Source organism: Engystomops pustulosus, chromosome 3 (genome assembly GCF_040894005.1).
Source record: "Engystomops pustulosus chromosome 3, aEngPut4.maternal, whole genome shotgun sequence".
In the NCBI taxonomy this organism is placed as follows: domain Eukaryota; kingdom Metazoa; phylum Chordata; class Amphibia; order Anura; family Leptodactylidae; genus Engystomops; species Engystomops pustulosus.
The window spans coordinates 33657983-33676172 of NC_092413.1; the positions used below are offsets into that span (position 1 = coordinate 33657983).

Genomic DNA, 18190 nt, shown 5'->3' on the forward strand with positions numbered 1-18190 from the left:
GGCACATGACAGGGATATCTATATGGGCACATGACAGGGATATCTATATGGGCACATGACAGGGGGATCTGTGTGGGACACATGACAGGGGATCTGTATGGGGCACATTACAGGGGGATCTATATTGGCACATTACAGGGAGATCTGTGTGGGGCACATTAAAGAGAACAGCAGGCCTGCGCCTGTTTCGGAGCAGTGACCGCACAGGCGCGGGCCTGCTGTTCTGCGCCTACGAGGGCCGAAGATTGTGGGTAGGAGGGGTAAAGTGGCTACTGGGGCGTGGAGTAGCCGCGCCGTGCAGGGGGAAGCAGTGCACGGAGCTGCAGGAGTGAGGTGAGAGGGAGAACATAGGAACATCTATGTGGGCACATTACAGGGGGATCTACATGGGCACATGACGGGGATATCTATATGGGCACATGACAGGGATATCTATATGGGCACATGACAGGGATATCTATATGGGCACATGACAGGGATATCTATATGGGCACATGACAGGGATATCTATATGGGCACATGACAGGGATATCTATATGGGCACATGACAGGGATATCTATATGGGCACATGACAGGGGGATCTGTGTGGGACACATGACAGGGGATCTGTATGGGGCACATTACAGGGGGATCTATATTGGCACATTACAGGGAGATCTGTGTGGGGCACATTAAAGAGAACAGCAGGCCTGCGCCTGTTTCGGAGCAGTGACCGCACAGGCGCGGGCCTGCTGTTCTGCGCCTACGAGGGCCGAAGATTGTGGGTAGGAGGGGTAAAGTGGCTACTGGGGCGTGGAGTAGCCGCGCCGTGTAGCCACAGCTGCAACTACTCCACGCCCCAGTAGCCGCATAGCAAAATTAGCATAAACCTTTAATATAAGTTCACAAAACAGTGCGGGACGTGAGGATTAGCCCTTAAAAGGGCTATCCTCACGTCCTATTGATCCACCTACTACCCGATCTACCTTTATAGGTAGATTCGTGGTGGTAGGTCCCCTTTAAGATAATTGGGAAAACCGGACAAAAACGCATGCATTTTTTAACGGACTGAAAACGCATGACTAAAAACGGACTAACAGCGGGTTCAAAACGTCATGTGTGCCACCACCCTAATAGTGAAGTGGACATGTCACCTGCAGTCTCTGGATGAAAGTCAGGATTTCTCCGATGTTTCTGTAGCCGTGTAGCCCCCTCAGTAAAGTTGTTATTGGCACAACCAAATGTGAGGGGGTTATGTACAGGAGGGGGCATTACTGAAAGTCTGATGCAAATGCATTGGGGCCAGTGCCCGGATCTTTTGCCACCCTAGCAACGCCCCTGAGTGACAGTATAGAAAATGTACAGTGCTTATGTTCAGGGTGCGTCTATTTTCAAAATTAAATACATGGGGGGCTTTATCTGAAAAGCATCCAGATCGATGATACTGAGTTTGGGTAGCAGTCCTGCTGTCAACATAAATCTCCTATGTGTCCTGTGCACAGTATCTGCATCCGCAGGAGAACCCTACCATTAGTGAAGGTGAACCATTTAGGTGGAGCCAAAAAAATTTGATACTTAACAGAAGCCAATAACAGTATATCTCCTCCATGTCATGAGGAAACTGTCAAAACTGTCAGTGGTATTTCAGTGTGGATCTTCATCCTAGGTTATTACTCGAAGGAGTTATGTATCATGTCTTTTGGGGAGGCCTGCATAATTTTTACATGTTTATATTCACACTTATGTGTTTTTGGGCAGCGTGGCTGCCGCTGTTTCATTGGCCAGCATGTGGCCCCATGTATTTCTATATGCTCATGCACACAGACATGATTTCCCGGGCCCCATATGCAGTAGTAGATTAGTATATATAAGCTGTTTGGGTGGTAGCCTGGGGCTCATGGCCACCCAAACCACCCACCAAGTTTTAGATTAAGAAGGACCTAGCCCAGGGCCCATTGCAGTCTTTATTCATCCCTGCAAACGTGTGATATTACTGCCCGGGTCACAAATATTGGAGAGCGACCTATTCCTGACTGTCTTTGAGACTCGGGCAATTTCTACTTTTATTGGTGTCAGAGACAACCTCATACAATGATGACACGTGTCCATTGTTTGAATCCAGATATTACACACTGTGTGCTCACCGTACCTTGCTGTGCGTAATGCACTTCTATGGTGGCCGTACACTAGCTGCCATTCATACGTCTAGCATACGCCCAACATATATGGTGGTGTAAAAGACTGTGCTTTTACTGTTGTTACACTCAATAAGATATCAGGTTTAGCTTATAAACATTAGAACATGAAATGTATTTAGTTGTATTTTGATTTCTGAATTGGAATAGTTTTTTCTTTTGTTCATTTATTGGCATGGGGGGGACTGGAATTGGATCCCCACCAATCTGAAGAAGAAGGAAATCCATCTTAAAAGGGTTGTCCAGCCATAACAAGTAACTTACTGATCGGTGGATCAGCCTCAGTGATGAAAAACCCCATGGATCACGAGAATGGAGGTCCCATGTACCATTGTTGCAGCCCCAAATAATGGAGTCAGTGATCACACATGCACGCTCTCAATGGAACTGATAGAGATAGCCAAGCGCCTTACACAGCTATCGCCATTAGATCCATAGACAGTGATCAAAGTGGCATTGTCCATGTCCATTTCTTTGTGGTGCAACGGACCCCTGCTCTCATGATTCGTGAAGGTCCCTTCACTTTGTCCTGCACCGATCAGCAGATTTGCCCTAAACCTGTGGATAGGGAATAACTTGTTGTGACTGGACAACTCCTTTAAGATGGCTTACCTTCTATTTCAGATCTGTTAGGTCTGAATTGAGTCCCCCATGCCAATGAAATGTTGATATCAAGAAGGTAGGATTATTCTACAGAAACCCCAAGGTGTTAGCCGAAAAAAAATTAAAAAATATTATTATATATAAATAAATGTGATCTTCTCCCAAACTAAAAATATAGAATTTGCAATTTGGCTGTGACATCACAAAGTCTGAGGGTAAAATACTAGATACTATACTATTGCTTCTACAGGGGAAAAAACATGGATATCTAGCACACCTGCTCACTGTTCCCTTTTGTTACACTTATAGTGAAGTCAGTGACCCCGTTTCTGTTCCCATATAGGAGAAGAAAGTAAGAAGATGGAGCCTCATCACTTCTACCTGAATGACTTCCGACAGCACATAATAGAGAGGCGTACATAGTAACAATCTCAAATAATTGGAGCTTGGCTGTTCTGCTTTATTTTATTCTTCTTTTTCTAGAAATCTTTGGTAAAAGGCCAATATTCCAGGAATTTCACAGTAATGCAATCAAAGCCCGGAAGACAGAGAACACAAAAGAACTGATTTTTCCCCCTTTTTGCTTTCTTTTCTTTTATTCTCTTTTAACGAAAACGACTAACTACAATGTATCCAATATTATTTTATCCACGGTTTAATTTAAAATTGTAACATCTACCAACTTACCTAACCTAAAATTCAATATTTCTTTCTATGATTTATTACAGTAAAAACATTTTTTAGGATGGGGAAACTGCTGCTGAATATCCACAATGCAGAAGTTTAACTCCTTAAAGTGTGTGTAAGTGTGAGGGAGGCAGGATATTAGGTAACTTACCAATATACATCTAGTAATAGTTCTGCTCCGCTTTCTTGATATGTAAAATGAAGCCTCCTGTCTTTTACCTCATCAGCCAGACATTCATGACCATAAAATGGCTCAAGATTGAGGGTCATGTGATCTCTAACTGTCCATGAACAATTGCTCTGCCAGGAACTTAATCTTGTATTAATGAATGCTAAAGGTATAAGGTATAGTATAAGAATACTGTTATAAGGAAAAGTGGCCAGTGGAGAAGTTTCTCAAATATACTCAGGATAAAAAAATATTTAAAATTCAAATTGTGTCGCAAGACATGCACTCATATATACCGGGAAGAAGATGGTGAACTCCAGCAGACCTCAGCGGGGAGGCGACACATGCAGGATATCAGGTGCACAATCTTGGTGAATCGCGCTGGACTTCATCCTCATCAGACAGTCAGGATCGGGGAATGCGCAGGGACCGGGTAAGTAAATGTGCCCCAATATGTCTGCTTAGAGAGTTCCCGCCCACACTCTGGGATTTAACACTGACCATCACTGAGTTATAAGAGCTAAAACAGCAAAAAAGAGGTCAAAAATAAAAATCTTTATTGTATAAACATCACTAGGGGATTCTTCAAATTTTGGGTTGTCCTGGAAACAAGGATTAACAATAATAATGATCAATATTTAGGTGTTTTGGGTAGCACATATATAAAGCAGTCCTGCCATTTCCGGACGTTGCAGTGCCAATTATGGGCTTATTACCACTAGATCAACTTGAATTTGCATGTTGACGTTTCAGTTTCTGGCTAAATAATTGTAGTGCTGTTCATTTGAAAGGTTCACCCAAGAGCATAAAATGAAGAGGGAAGATAACCTTTGCATCTGATGTTCTCATGTAAATGAGGCCCATGTAGTAGCCCAATGCTGTGGTACAAGAAATAATTGGAATATATTTCTATATATGTCTTGCCATCTACTCCGCTAACATAACAAGTATGTCTACTAATTTATCTAATACTCCATTACAGACGAACAAACAAGTGAAGAGGAAAACATACAGAAAATATGTCGGATTTTCTGGAAAAGAGACACCTACTACAAGGTAACAATGAAAATGTACACATTCCCCTATTAGAAGACTCATTAGAAGACTGTTCTTTAAAGAGAACCCGTCATGCAAAATAACCCCCTAAACTAAATATATTTTCATAAACTGCCATTAGAGAGCATTGCCTCTATCCCTTCATTGTCCCTCTACATGCCTGTAAACCTAAGCAATGAGGTCCTAAAGCTGTATGCAAATGACCTGTGAAATGTCCAATGAAGCATTAGCATATTCAAGCTGTCCACTCTATTCATGAGTGGGAGGCACAGCCACACCCCCAGTGCATGACTGACAGCCTGTATAATGATGTGCTTCCTGGTGCTGGTGGCCACGCCCCCTGCAGCCTGTGTGTGCATGTGTGTGTGTTTAGGAGAGATACAGCAGCTCCAGGCAGCCATGTTACAGCAGAACATGTCAGGTACTTGTGTAGCTGATGTCTGTGTCTCTCACCTGTGTATTAGGAGGATGCAGCATGTCAGCAGATGACATACACACACTAGCCATGCTTTACTATACATTACACACAGACATGAGCAGGGGGAGGAGAGGGGAGGGTTAACAGGGGTGACATCACTGCCTCTGACCATGTGACCAGCCTCATTTACATGATAAAGAATAGATGATTTTACAATGAATAATGTATGAAATAACTAGATAAAGGCTGGGATGGATCCTTGTGAGCTGCTCCAACAGGTAGAGGTGACAGGACAAGTGACACAGACCTGATGACAGGTGTCCTTTAACAACAGAAAACAAACATCCTGTCTACTTTGTGATATCGAATAAAAAATTTAATTGTGAGCCAAATGGTTGCTACAAGTAATTGTTCTATTAATATTCTGCACTATTTCTTAAATAGGAATCCCTATTATATGTATGGACAGAGGGAACATAAAAATAAGCACGCACTGTGAATTAGCTGGGATCATACAAAAATTGCTGAATAAATTTGGGTAAATCCTGTTCCAAAAATGGAACTCTACTTGTTAATTTTTTTTACCAACTGTTAAAAGAGGTTGTCCTTTGTCCTAAGGTTGCATGTTATACTTACCTGTCACAGAGCTTCCTTCCACCGTAGTGCCATACGTCACTGCAGAACAGACAAAAGTCCGGCATTGACATACAGTGCTAGAGGTGAACGGGAGCTCAGGAGGAGACAGGTCCAAAATATGTATTGTTTTAATAGCCACCCCCCAAGCCAAATATAGCTGTTTATTCCTGGACAACCCCCTTTAAGTACATTGAGTAGGAGGTAAATATTGAAACGGAAAATGGTGCCTTTCTTCTTTTCAAGTCTTAGCAACAAAGAGGAGGAAAATAAGTCATACGTTCCTCCATTTCGTCCATTTTGTTAATATAGTTGTATTTGTGGAGAAGAAATGTTCTGCAAAAATTCATAAAACCTATTACAAGAGTCCGTATTATCCAAACACACACAGCGCCTTCTGTGACAAGCACTGGGTGTTGGTAGGGTAATCAGGAAACTCACTGTCAATCATCTTGTGTGGGAGGGGTAATCAGGACTCCAACTAATAATTGATAATCACAGTGTAATGGCTGCGTAATCAGGATTCTCACTGTTCTTGTGTGGTAGGGGTAAGCATGGTTCTTCCTGTTCTTCCTTGTCAGTATTTACTTAGTATATCATGTAGGGATACTGCTCTAGATATTTATATCACAATACTTAGTGTCTCTCCCTCTAACATTTTTTTTCCTCTCAAATCAGAATCAATGTCAGAATCAATGTTTAGAATTGTTGTTTAGAAGTAGAGTTGATTAAAGATTGATGGCGGCTTAAAATGGTAGCATCACAGACCGGTCACCGTCTGAGGACAGAGTAGCTGTAATACAAAGTGAATTGCCATATACCACAAGAAAAAGCTTATCCATATTTTTTTTAAACACTTTTAGTGGAACAATGAAATTAAAGCGAACCGGTCATCAGAAATTGGCCAAATAAACCACTAGCAGTGAGATGTCAAACAGCTGATCAGCATCATCCAGAAAATCAACATTGAAGTCAGGTGTAAATTGCTTTTAGTCCTTTAGTGAAGGAGTCGGAGAGTTTAACACTAAAGTCAAGCTTTCCCTGCCTCATATTTCCCCCTTCACTGTAATTGATGGTCCTCTGTCCAACCACATCGTTGACCAGATCTCCTGAAGTCCGGTGCATGATGTCAATCACAGGGGAAGAGGAGATAAGAGGTTGGGGGGCCTTGACTTCTGTGTTAAATTCTCCACCTCCATGACTTTGTACAACCACTTCCTGACTTCAAAGTGGATTTTCTGATGATGCCACCAAACTTGGTCATGAAAGAAACATGAATGAGAAGCTGTTCAGCTGTTCAAGATATTGGTGACAGGCATACTCACAATAGCCAGCACCCAATCAGGCCTTAACATGCACAAGCAATAGACCAATTATATGGAGCGGACTTCATCATATGCTGGTGAACCTACTGCCCAATTTCCTTCCAATAGCTACATTTTTTTCCACTTTTACCTGTCCAATGTAACCAGATGACAACGTCCCTGGAGAATATTCAGCCAATATGGACATGAGTACTATAAAAATACTGCACAGTGTAATATTATCTATAAGTCTACAAATGAGAACTATACACGGGTCTGCGGCTGACCTGCTCCCGCTGATAAAGCTTTGTATTCCATCTTTCTGTTGCTGATATTACAGAATCATTGTTGGAAATCATTATTAATTCTTACTTTGAAGAAACTTGAAATAAATTAACCCACACATCATTAAAGAGATGAATACCAGCTGTGATACTGTCTTACCGGGGGCCTGTCACACTAACAGAATCAGACTGCAGAGTAGCAGATAATGTGCCATCTGAACGGGCACATAATTTGTCTCCAGGGGACAGCTGCCACACCTGTAGACAAGTCCAAAGCACAAAGATGATATTAAATGGCCACATTACAAAATACATGCACAGAGATAGCTCATCAATGTGTCGGAATTGCAAAAAATAAAATGACAGAAAAACAAAAAAAAAATTATAATATTTTGAGCAAAAACACACAAAATTACATGTCACACAGCTCTGCACACCAAAGTATGAAAAAGTTATTAGCCCCAGGAAATGGCAAACTGAAGATATTTGTTTAATGTATTAAAAAACACAATAAAACCTATAAATTTGGTGTCCCTGTGATCATCACGACTCATATAACATAGTAAACATGTCATTTGGGACGCACATTGAAAATTGTAAAAACCAAGACCACAAGAAAATGTCGCAAATGCATTTTTTCATCTTTATCACTGCATTTGAAATTTTTTTCCCGCCTCCCAGTACACGACATGGAATACCGTCAATATGAAGTGAAATTTGTTACACAGAAAAAAAGCCCTCATACAGCACTTTACATGGAAAAATAAAAAAGTTAGGGAGTGGAAGATGGGGAGTGAAAAATTTTAACACCAAAAACGAAAATAGGACTTCCAGCACAGCTCACTGGTTAAGCCAATGGCAAAAGCGGGCCCAACAGGGCAGACAAGGGATGCATGTGGTCTTGCACAGGTATTTAAGAGGTGTCCGCACCACTATTGTGTCGCACGCGACCCTTTTGTGGCACAGCTGCACAACACAAATTAGGGGGTGTTCCAGTGCTCAGTCGGGCCGAGTGCCGTATTTAACATGCAAAGTCGGCCGCACGCCCTATGTTAAAGGTACAACAGAAAAAAGTTGGTGAACTCTGTCGGGCCAGTGCATGGAAGCGACATATTCATGATTTCTGGCACATTCTTAATAAATCAGACGCCCCCTGCATTATACACAGGCAGAGCACATCTGGCAGGGGGGGTGTCTGTGGGAACAAGAAAAATATTTGCCTCCTCGCTTTCACTTACCTACTACAGCATTAGATGTAATGGTGTAGCAGGCGAGCGACTGTGGATGGGATTGTGTGACTGCCTCTGTGAACATACAGGGGCTTGGGACTAACTGACTGACTATGGCACGCCAGCCAAACAGGGGCTTAATTACAGTGGTAGCAGCCATAGCAACCGCTATGGGGCCCACAGTGTCTAGGGGTCCCAGCAGTCGACCTGACACACTAAATAGTGGAGGATGTGCATCATTATATCTATATTATGCTGCACATTGGGGGTCATTGGGGCCATTGGGGCCGCATTTTTTAATAAAAATCTGTCGTGGAGCTTGCACTTACCTTCACTCAGCCCGGCTCGGTGAACTCCAGGGCGTTCCGATGCTTTTCAGTGCAGCAGCGCCACCTTAATGAATCCAGGCCATCCTGAATCCACCGCAGAGAACGCGCTGCTGGATCGCGAATGGACCGGGTAAGTAAATCTGCCCCATTGTACTGCATAATATGTATATAATATATATGTAATGTATATATGCAGTGACTGTGATGTGTATATGGTGTATGCATATACTGTATGTGTGTATATATGCTGTGTGTTTTTAAATGTCACTGTATGTGTGTGTATAAGCTCTATATGAGCATATGTGCATAAGTGTATAAATGTGTAATTGTAACTTGCATGTGTGAGTATACAAATATGTATAATTTTTAAGTGGGAAGGGGGGCCCTATGCCGAAGCCTGCTATGGGGCCGGGCCACTGCTAGTTACGCCACTGCAGCCAAATATGATTCGATTAAATTATTTTGTAATGTACTTGGATTTAGCCCTTACAGTATATCAGATAGCAATCTGCTGTCGAACCTACTGTACAAAATTATGACAAAATATAGGTTTATCCAACACCTGCTTTGACTTATAAGTCCAACTTATCCTATCGGCATTCCTAAAAATGTGCCGTGACCTACCAGCCTAGCTACAACTAGATCATCGGGGGCTGACTTCGCCTGGCTTCACACCAAAGAAAGTAAATTTCCAGTTAAACATCAAGCAATAATGTAAACTGTGAAGCAGCTGTCAGTACATAGATGCAGTCCAGACGTGGACATTTTCTGATAGAACAACCCGGTCTTGCGTGGGAAGCAGACGTAGCAGTAACATAGAGCAGCCTCAACCATACATCTTTGTAATGAGGAACCGGTGACCAATGAAGGAAGTCTCCCTCCGACGAGAGCATAAAAATTACATAGTCTTTGTAATTAGAAACTGAAAGAAAATTATGGTAACTTTTCAATACTTCTGACATTTATTAGTCAGCATAGACCAAGTTTCCATCAGCAGCCTGCCACAAGTGCAGAACACAGCCCAGAGCTACATTCCTAAAGCTTGAGTGATTGATTCCTCTGCATACTTTCGGAATGGTGCTAATCTGAAAATTTCGAACCCATTTTGACGATAATTAATTTTAAGAAATTGCATATGACGTCTCTTCATGTCTTCAAACCACCAGGTGGCTCTTAATTCCTCAAGATGGGTCATCTGGGTTCTTCATCTCAGTCAAAAAGCCAGTTTCTCCCTGTGTGTCTTTACTTTACTGCGGTATAACGTCCATTGTCCTGTGCTCTTGCCAGACAGAGAAAAACAGTAGCGGGGGGAAGGGTTGAAAGGATTTAATGTGGCGTATAAAAATACATTCAAAGAGGGAAGTAAGTGTTACTTCTAAATGAACAGATGCCAATATAAGGGCGGGCAGTACACAAGGTTGGCAGTGCAGCCTGAAACCTGTATTCGAGAGGAGTGGGAACTGCTGACACAACTGCTCGATTTTCTCTCCCGCGTTCCGATAAGATCAGTAGTCGCTGTGGCTGAGATGGAAGAGAGGGAAATTAATACAGTGTGCAGAAGTCAGCATGAATGTGACCTGGCTGCCATATGGAAAGAGCAGGCTGGTCCAGCTCGGAGAGGTAGATGCAGAGAGATGGCAGCAGACGGATGCTTTGTTCAACTTTTTGAAATACACAATGCAGCCTAAGCTTATGGCTTGTAATTGTTTTATGTTATGGGCCCTGGGTCACTGCTGGTTAATATTTCACTTATGCATAGACAGGATCCAGGAATGCAGCTAATACATACGGTACATCTATTTTCACAATTTTCTGCACAAATGCAGTCCTTAGGCAGCGATACCATATTATGCACTTGTACAGGTACCAAACCCCCACACTGGTCTGCATGGATGATTAATGTATACTTGGTATAAATGGTTAATGGGCACAAAACGTAAACTGCTCATTCAGACAGACGCATCCGTTTTATGGCTACAAAAAACGCGTACATTTTCAGTCAGTGTCAGAATTTTTGGTTGCCAATAACTAGTTTACAAAAATTCCAGGTTTCCCCACACTACATAGATTACATGTGTTTTCTGTGGAGCAAGTGACTTCTATGGAAATCTGTGGTTCGCACATCTGGGAAAAATACGCAAATGTATTGTGTCATAAGTGTTTATGATACTAAATTATAAAAATAAAACATACAGTAAAAGAGAATTGTAAAAATTACGGTAAAATGATAAGAGTGAAACATAATCCACTGAACCCATACAAGGCCCATGGAGTGTAACAGTATGGTATTGCAGCTTTACATATATATATATATAAGTTCACACTATTGTTCACAGTATCCAACAGTGTTTCCCTTTAAGTACAATCTGCATTGACATCTTGGAGTCCTGATATCAAAACCCTGCTGGACCCCATTAATGTCATTGCAGTTAATCTGAATCTGCAGGTATATGCTTGATAAAGATATGCCTACATGTCTTGACCATTCTTGGTAAACTCTAAGATAATGAGCGTTAATGTGGACTTTACAAATTTACACCAGGAAAATGATTTGGCCCAGATGTATAGACAGGGGTGTAACTAAGAGAAGCTGGGCCCCCTTTTCTCTTAAAAAAACTTGTATAAATTTTTGTAAAATCACACATTTATACACTCATAAATTTCTAATGTTAAAGCGTTAATGCCCTGAAATAATCGCAAATGCTAGTGTATAACATAAAAAATAAATAACCTATGCTCCCTGCTCCTCTGGGGTGGGGGGTGGGGGGGTAGGTGAATGCGCTAATGGGCTAATCATTCAGCGCATGATAAATAATGATTGACATTCAGTTACGCCCCTGTGTATAGAGGGGAGACATGCTTTGAGTATAGTTTTCCACTGTCAGTAAATATCTATGGGACATTAGCTACTACTACATCAGATAATTGTTCAGTTCATGAAAGTTACCAAAGAAAAATTATGGAACAGTTCACTTCATTATGGGTTTTGTTATATTCTTTGTTTTAAAAAGGCTTGACAGAAACATAATATGGAAGGTGAATGGTTGTTTTTTTTGGGGGGGAGGGATTTTTTCAGGTATAAATAAAGCTGCTGAACACAGATGTGAGCCTTGCCTATCCTGCAAAAGGTTATCGGAAATTCTGGGTGAATTCAGCTTTGCTTCCTTCACTTAAAGGGGTATTCCAGGAATCAGCATAATTCATATACAAGTGGGCACTCAAAATATAAGCTAATGTGTAATTAGTTGTTATTTGAAATTTTGCTCCCCTTAGCAGAAAATGCTGGTGACATACACAGTGATGAAGAATTAAAATGCTACTGGCCCTTTAATCAGTCCGTTAATTTCCTCCGCGCGGTCTGTTGCAGGATAGAAGATGGCTGCTGGTCACATGTCCACATCACATGTCCTGTACCTGCCTGGGCAGGTCATGTGATCACCACTATGTTTGGCTGTAGTTGGTTGATTGCAGTGCATCCAGTATGGCCGGTGTTTTGGTGATGGCAGTTACACATCATTACTATGGTAACAGAGCAAGAAAACCTGTTACATCATCACTGTTAGCAGAGCCTGAGAGGTAGGAGGAGTTACTGAGAACTAAAGGATCATGGAACTTGTAGTTTCCAGTGGCGGCCATCTTAGTGATAACTCCACCTACTTAAGAGAGGCCATAAATTTTGTAAATCATAAAATCAAATTATTTAAGCTCTTTTTGTGACTAATGACATTGAGTATTGTTGTATTCATTTATATCATCATGGGTTTTTGTGTCAGACGTTCATATTCCCGGAATACCCCTTTAAACTTTTAAACAAATAGGAAGAACAGAACAAAAAAAGTGGGCCAACGGAAGGAAGGCTAAGACCCGTTCCACACTTGCGAGTGTGATGCGATGAGCTCACAACACACATCACACTCACAACATGTGCTTCCTGCATCTCCCAGGCCCCAACGCTGCAAACCGGAAATTAACTGACATGCTGAGTTCAGTTCCGGTTTGCAGCGTTCGGGCAGGGAGATGCGGGCAGAACACGTTGCGAGTGTGATGCGAGTTCATCGCATCACACTCGTTAGTTTGGAACAGGCCTAAAAGTCAAAAAGTGTAGGCATTATGGCAATTAATATGTCAATTATTTACTAGTACCCAGGAGCGTAACTATTAGAGGCTGGGCCCCATAACAGAATTCAGAATGGGGCCCCCTTCACCAGGCAGTCTTCTTATTTAAGGGAGGTTGAGGGCACATACCTTTCTCAGTAATTGCAGATCAAATGGTAGAAGTAGACAACAGAAAGCTAGAAAACAGAGATTCCTTGTCCTGCCATTCTCTCCGCTGACATTTCTTATCTAAATTCCCATGCACATTCACCAGTCTTTAGTGTGTCAGATCAGATACCAGGGCCCCCTGACACTGTGGGCCCCATAGCGGTCGCTATGGCTGCTACCGCTGTAGCTATGCCCCTGCTAGTATCCTAAGAGTGAGAGGGACATTTTGAAAATAGAATACGGTGAATGATGTGATACATTCACCATAATGTGCTTACATACAAAATGTGGAACATGTCACATGGAAAACTCAGTTAACAGGCAACATGTTATAGAGCAGGAGGAACTGAACAGATTGTATATAATGTCCTATCTGCAGGCAGCATGTTATAGAGCAGGAGAATCTGAGCAGAATGTAAATAGTGTCCAATCAGCAGGCAATATCTTATAGAGCAGAATGGGTTAAGCAGTTTGGGCAGTTTTTTAGAAATAAATTATATTATATAATAATTTTTTCCATACTTTTATTTGTATCGCTACTCTTTTGAGTATTAATGACTGCTAACTTCCGCTCTATGGCTTTGCATACACAAATAGCTTCTGATCACTGATACGACTTATACAATCCACAGGACAGGAGAGAACAATCTGATTAGTGGAGACCCAAGTGGTGGTGTCCTGTTCTAAACAGTTCGGTGCTTGGCAATTTCTGACTTAACCTTAATATTGAATGGAGTGGTAGAACCCGTGCTATATCTGTAGCCCCATCAATTAGTGAGAACTACACCCCCATTCTCATGGACCAGTGAATGTCTCAGCAGTCGGACCACCACCAATCAGGTTTTGAGCCCCTTTCTTGTTAATAAGGATAATAACAATATTACTTGCTCCAACCCCTTTAAAATATAATCTACTAGAAGGGGCCAAAATGTCAGCAGGCCACTGAGATTTACCAATGTAATCAAACTGTATATATACTGTATGCTGAATGTCAAGGAGATGGGTATAAGAATAAAAAGAAATCAACCTCTGTGTATTGTGTGTGTTTGTCAAAAGAAAAAAAACTTGGAAACAATGGAAGAACGCCTTTAAAAAAAGCAATCTAAATACAAAATGACAACAAGTTGTAAAAGAAAAAAAGAAATGAAATAATTTCATTGTCTCCAAGTGACGCGTTTACAGGGCTATGATTGGCAAATTAAAAAGATTGTGAAGAAAGGAATCTGGAAATATCTTATGTCAAAAAAAAGAAAATTACACAAAGAAAAATTTGCCTTAATCCTTAAACGCTTTGTTTCTCTGGCTGCTTAAGCAATAAAAGAAACACAAGTCGTCTTTGGAAGCAATTACCTCATTGTAAAACAGCTTGGAGCTTTTTTTATGCTTTTCTACAAATGATCATTAGCGGAATCAAATATAACCAAGAAGAGTTTGCACAACAGAGTTAATCCCGCAGACCCTCCGGTCCTCCTGTTTTACTCCAGATTAACTTTTTTTTTTTATTTGGTTTTTCCTTGAGGGGGCGAGCAGTGGCAAGCCAGGCCGGGTGGCATTGCTCTCATCAATGGTCACTCCATTCACTTCTCATTAAGCCGCTATATTTCATGTCCCACTCTCATGTCTGCCGAGGTCACGGAGCAGGGGTTTCTTCATTAATACATTCTTTTTCCCAAGGAGCTGTTTTTCCTCTGTCTGAGAGAGAGACGTCTGATAAATTGAAGCTTTGATGGCTGCATGACTTGGTCAAGGGCTCACAAGAACATATATCTCTCAGAGAAATGCTTGTAGAGACGTCTGAACCTACTTCCTATAGTGAACTGCAGAGTTTTATGGCGGCCGGGGTCAGATATAATGGGGTTAAATGTAAAAGAAAAGGACTGTGGTAATTGACTAAAAACGAAAGGTTTGTTACTTAGTCTACCGGGACATATTTTCTTTTGTTTTTTTGTACACTGGAGTCAATTTTTATTTTGTAGATCATATGAAGTCAGGAAGCTGTGGGGTCCTCATATAAAATCGGTGTCCTCTCCTTTAAACATATTATTTATAGTACTAGTTTCTTCATATGGTAAAAAAAAAATCTTATGAGTGCCTTAAAGGGATTGTACCTACAATTTAAATTAGTAGATAAAAAAAAAAAGGTTGATCGTGGAGAGTCCCCCACAGTCATGAAATGGGACCTCTCCAGCAGTATGGGGAACAGGGATCCCATTCTCACTAATGTGTGGTGCGGTGGGACATGCGCCTCTGCAGTTCAATTCAATTGTGGGAAACTGACCAGCACAGAGAGTGTTTGGGGGCCCATAAGGTGTCACTTTCCCCTGTGAGAAGCCTAGTACTATAAACCATACATTATAGTCGGGGGCCTGGTATAGACTTTGCACTGGGGCCCATCAGCTTCAAGTTACGCAACTGGTAGCTATCCCCATTAATTGTCCATGCAGGCTTTGTGCTCCACAATTCACAACGCTCCCATACAACTGAACAGAAAAGCTGGACACATGTTGAACTTGAAGTTCCATTTCTCGGAGTCCCATTCTCATTATTGTCTCAGACCTTGGACCCTCACCAATGAGCTTGTTGTGAATAGGCGATTATAGTTCGTACAACCCAAACTTCAGGGTCATGGGCCGAGGATTGAAAACATCCTTTACACCCCTCTAATGTCGAACTCCTGTATTTAGTTATTAATGGCAAAAAGAGGAAGCCATATACTTTTTTTCTTCTTTTCTGCAAGAAGTCGGCTCAATCTATAATATTTTACCTTGGTAATTTTCTACACTCCCATTATATTGAATGGAGTGGCAGTGCCCGTGATAGACTCTCCCCTCAATCAGTTAGTGAGTGTGATAGTACGGGTTTCAGCAGTCAAGGGAGGCTAGTAGTTTAGTAGGGTAAAATCTGGTGACAGAATTGTGAAAGACACAGACATAAATACTGTCAAGACTGTTCTAGATTTTTCTTTAGCAGTGTAAGGGCTGCATATCAGATGACCATCAGTTAAATGTCTTTCCAAAAATAGAAAAACACAAATCTGCACCTAAAATTACTAGGTAAATAATATGAAAAGAAAACAAGATGCCAAAAATGGTAACAACCCAGGAGACTCTGCGCTTCTTCAAAGAGTACCTGACACTTGTCTCCGGGGACTGCACTTGTGCCAGAGGCAATTTCATTTTACAGTCATCGCGTAGGGAGTTATGTAAATGTAAACAAAATAGAAAATCTCAGCCCAAAATCTGCTTACCAATATATTCACATTTTCTTCTTGCTGAATGATCTACTTTTCTGACCCGAAATACAATTTGTTTTGATTCCACTTTCTTTTCTGCTGGAAAAGCTTATTTATAGCAGCGAGTCAATAATCAACCAAATGTTACCTTTGTTTTTTCTTTCTATTTTGCTGTGGAATCACATTGGGAGAATGTACTGGTGTGTGACTGTGTGGTCATTACCAAAGGCGCTCAGTCGTTCCCTTGCTTTGGAGAGATCAGCATTTCAATGACAATGACGCTTTATAAATACCGTTTCTGGATTTTACAACAGACATAAAACATTCTAAAAAGCCACGTAACAAACGTTATTTGCATCAGCTGGTATATAGAAAGCTTCCGATCACAAGTAAATAAATCCACAGTGAATGGTAACTGGAATGAAGCTACAAAAGTCTTCCCTTTATAGGGCACAATGTAACCAAATATAAACGATAAACGCTTTGGTTGGGTTTCATATAATTGTGTACTTTACACATGCTCTTTTTGACTAGACTTAACCATTTCAATGAGTTACTATATAGGCTGCAAAGGATTGTCCAAAACAGACCAGCAGGACATGTGAGTGGCCAGTCCGTGAAAAACAGACTGTGGGCTGGCTAGATTTCATGGACTGATCACAGTGCATATGGTTGCATATAGTCTGGTAGGGTAGATATATAACTATGATAAATGGAGTGCAAGTCTCTACACTCCGGTTAGTCCATCATGGTCATGTGCAGCTGGCCTTAGTCAAGCAGGAAACTTGAGGGTGAGATAGTCACACAAAAGCTCAAAAGTAAATGGCCACAATAATATACCACATATACTCGGGCATAAGCCAACCGGAGTATAAGCAGAGGACCTTTTACCACCAAAAACTGGAAAAACCTATTGACTCTAGTATAAGCCGAGGGTGGGAAATGCATTGATCACAGCCTCCCAGTATGTAGCCAGCTAGCCCCCAGTAGTATACAGCCAGCCCCCTTTAGAAAAAAAAACAGCCAGCCCACTTTAATATACAGCCAGCCCCCTTTATTAGCCAGCCCCCAGTTTGCCGAGCACTTAAAAATAAACTTAAATACTCACCTTCGGTGTTCGGCACGGTTGCCCAATACTCCTCTTCTGTCTTCTCTGTGATGCTCTGCTCCCCGCAGTTCCTCTTGTGTCTACTGTCTGCTGTAACAGCCAGCAGAGATGCAGCCGTGTGCACTGCAGGCCGGCACACTATGGTGCAGCCGCTGATGACGTCATAGTATGCTCTGGCCGGCAGAGCGCATTGCCACATCTCTGCCAGCTGTAAAAGCAGGCAGAAGACAGAAGAGGAGCCGCGAGGAACGGAACATCGCAGAGAAGGGGAGCCGCACCGAGCATCAGGAAGCATCAATGGCATCGGAAGGTGAGTATGTAAGTGTATTTTTTTTATTGACTCGTGTATAACCAGAGGAGAGGTTTTTCAGCACATTTTTTCTGCTGAAAAACTCAGCTTATAAACAAGTATATACGGTACTCATTTATGTGATGTAACTTGCCCAAATATGCAAATTGGCCAATCTGAGTACCATTGTTTTTATTTGTCTGATAATAATTTGTTCAAAAAAGTTTTATCGACCCATAAATGGCCACAATAGGGGTTGGTTTGAGGGTGCTGCTTTATCCAGTAACTACTTACACATAAAAATACTGACTTCTACTTGAGTTGTTAAAAAAAAAGGTTAAGTACAGTACAAAATAACAACTAAGCGCCCAAGACTAAAAAATACATTGAAGGGTCAGATATAAATTTTGC

At 41.5% G+C, this 18190-nt stretch overlaps 1 protein-coding gene and 2 long non-coding RNA genes across 5 annotated transcripts in view; all 3 read right to left on the minus strand.

Annotated features, from left to right (window-relative positions):
- The window catches only part of MACROD2 (mono-ADP ribosylhydrolase 2), a 1393268-nt gene that overhangs the window by 710338 nt on the left and 664740 nt on the right, over positions 1-18190 (minus strand). The window lies entirely within an intron of this gene.
- Positions 1-18190, minus strand: part of LOC140120448 (uncharacterized) — a 132147-nt gene that overhangs the window by 90814 nt on the left and 23143 nt on the right. The gene's annotated exons all lie outside the window — the stretch shown is intronic.
- On the minus strand, positions 9827-16560 carry LOC140121159 (uncharacterized). The gene is made up of 2 exons (XR_011854037.1): positions 16398-16560; positions 9827-10408 (listed from the first exon to the last, which is right to left on the minus strand). It is a non-coding gene; the product is annotated as an uncharacterized lncRNA (long non-coding RNA).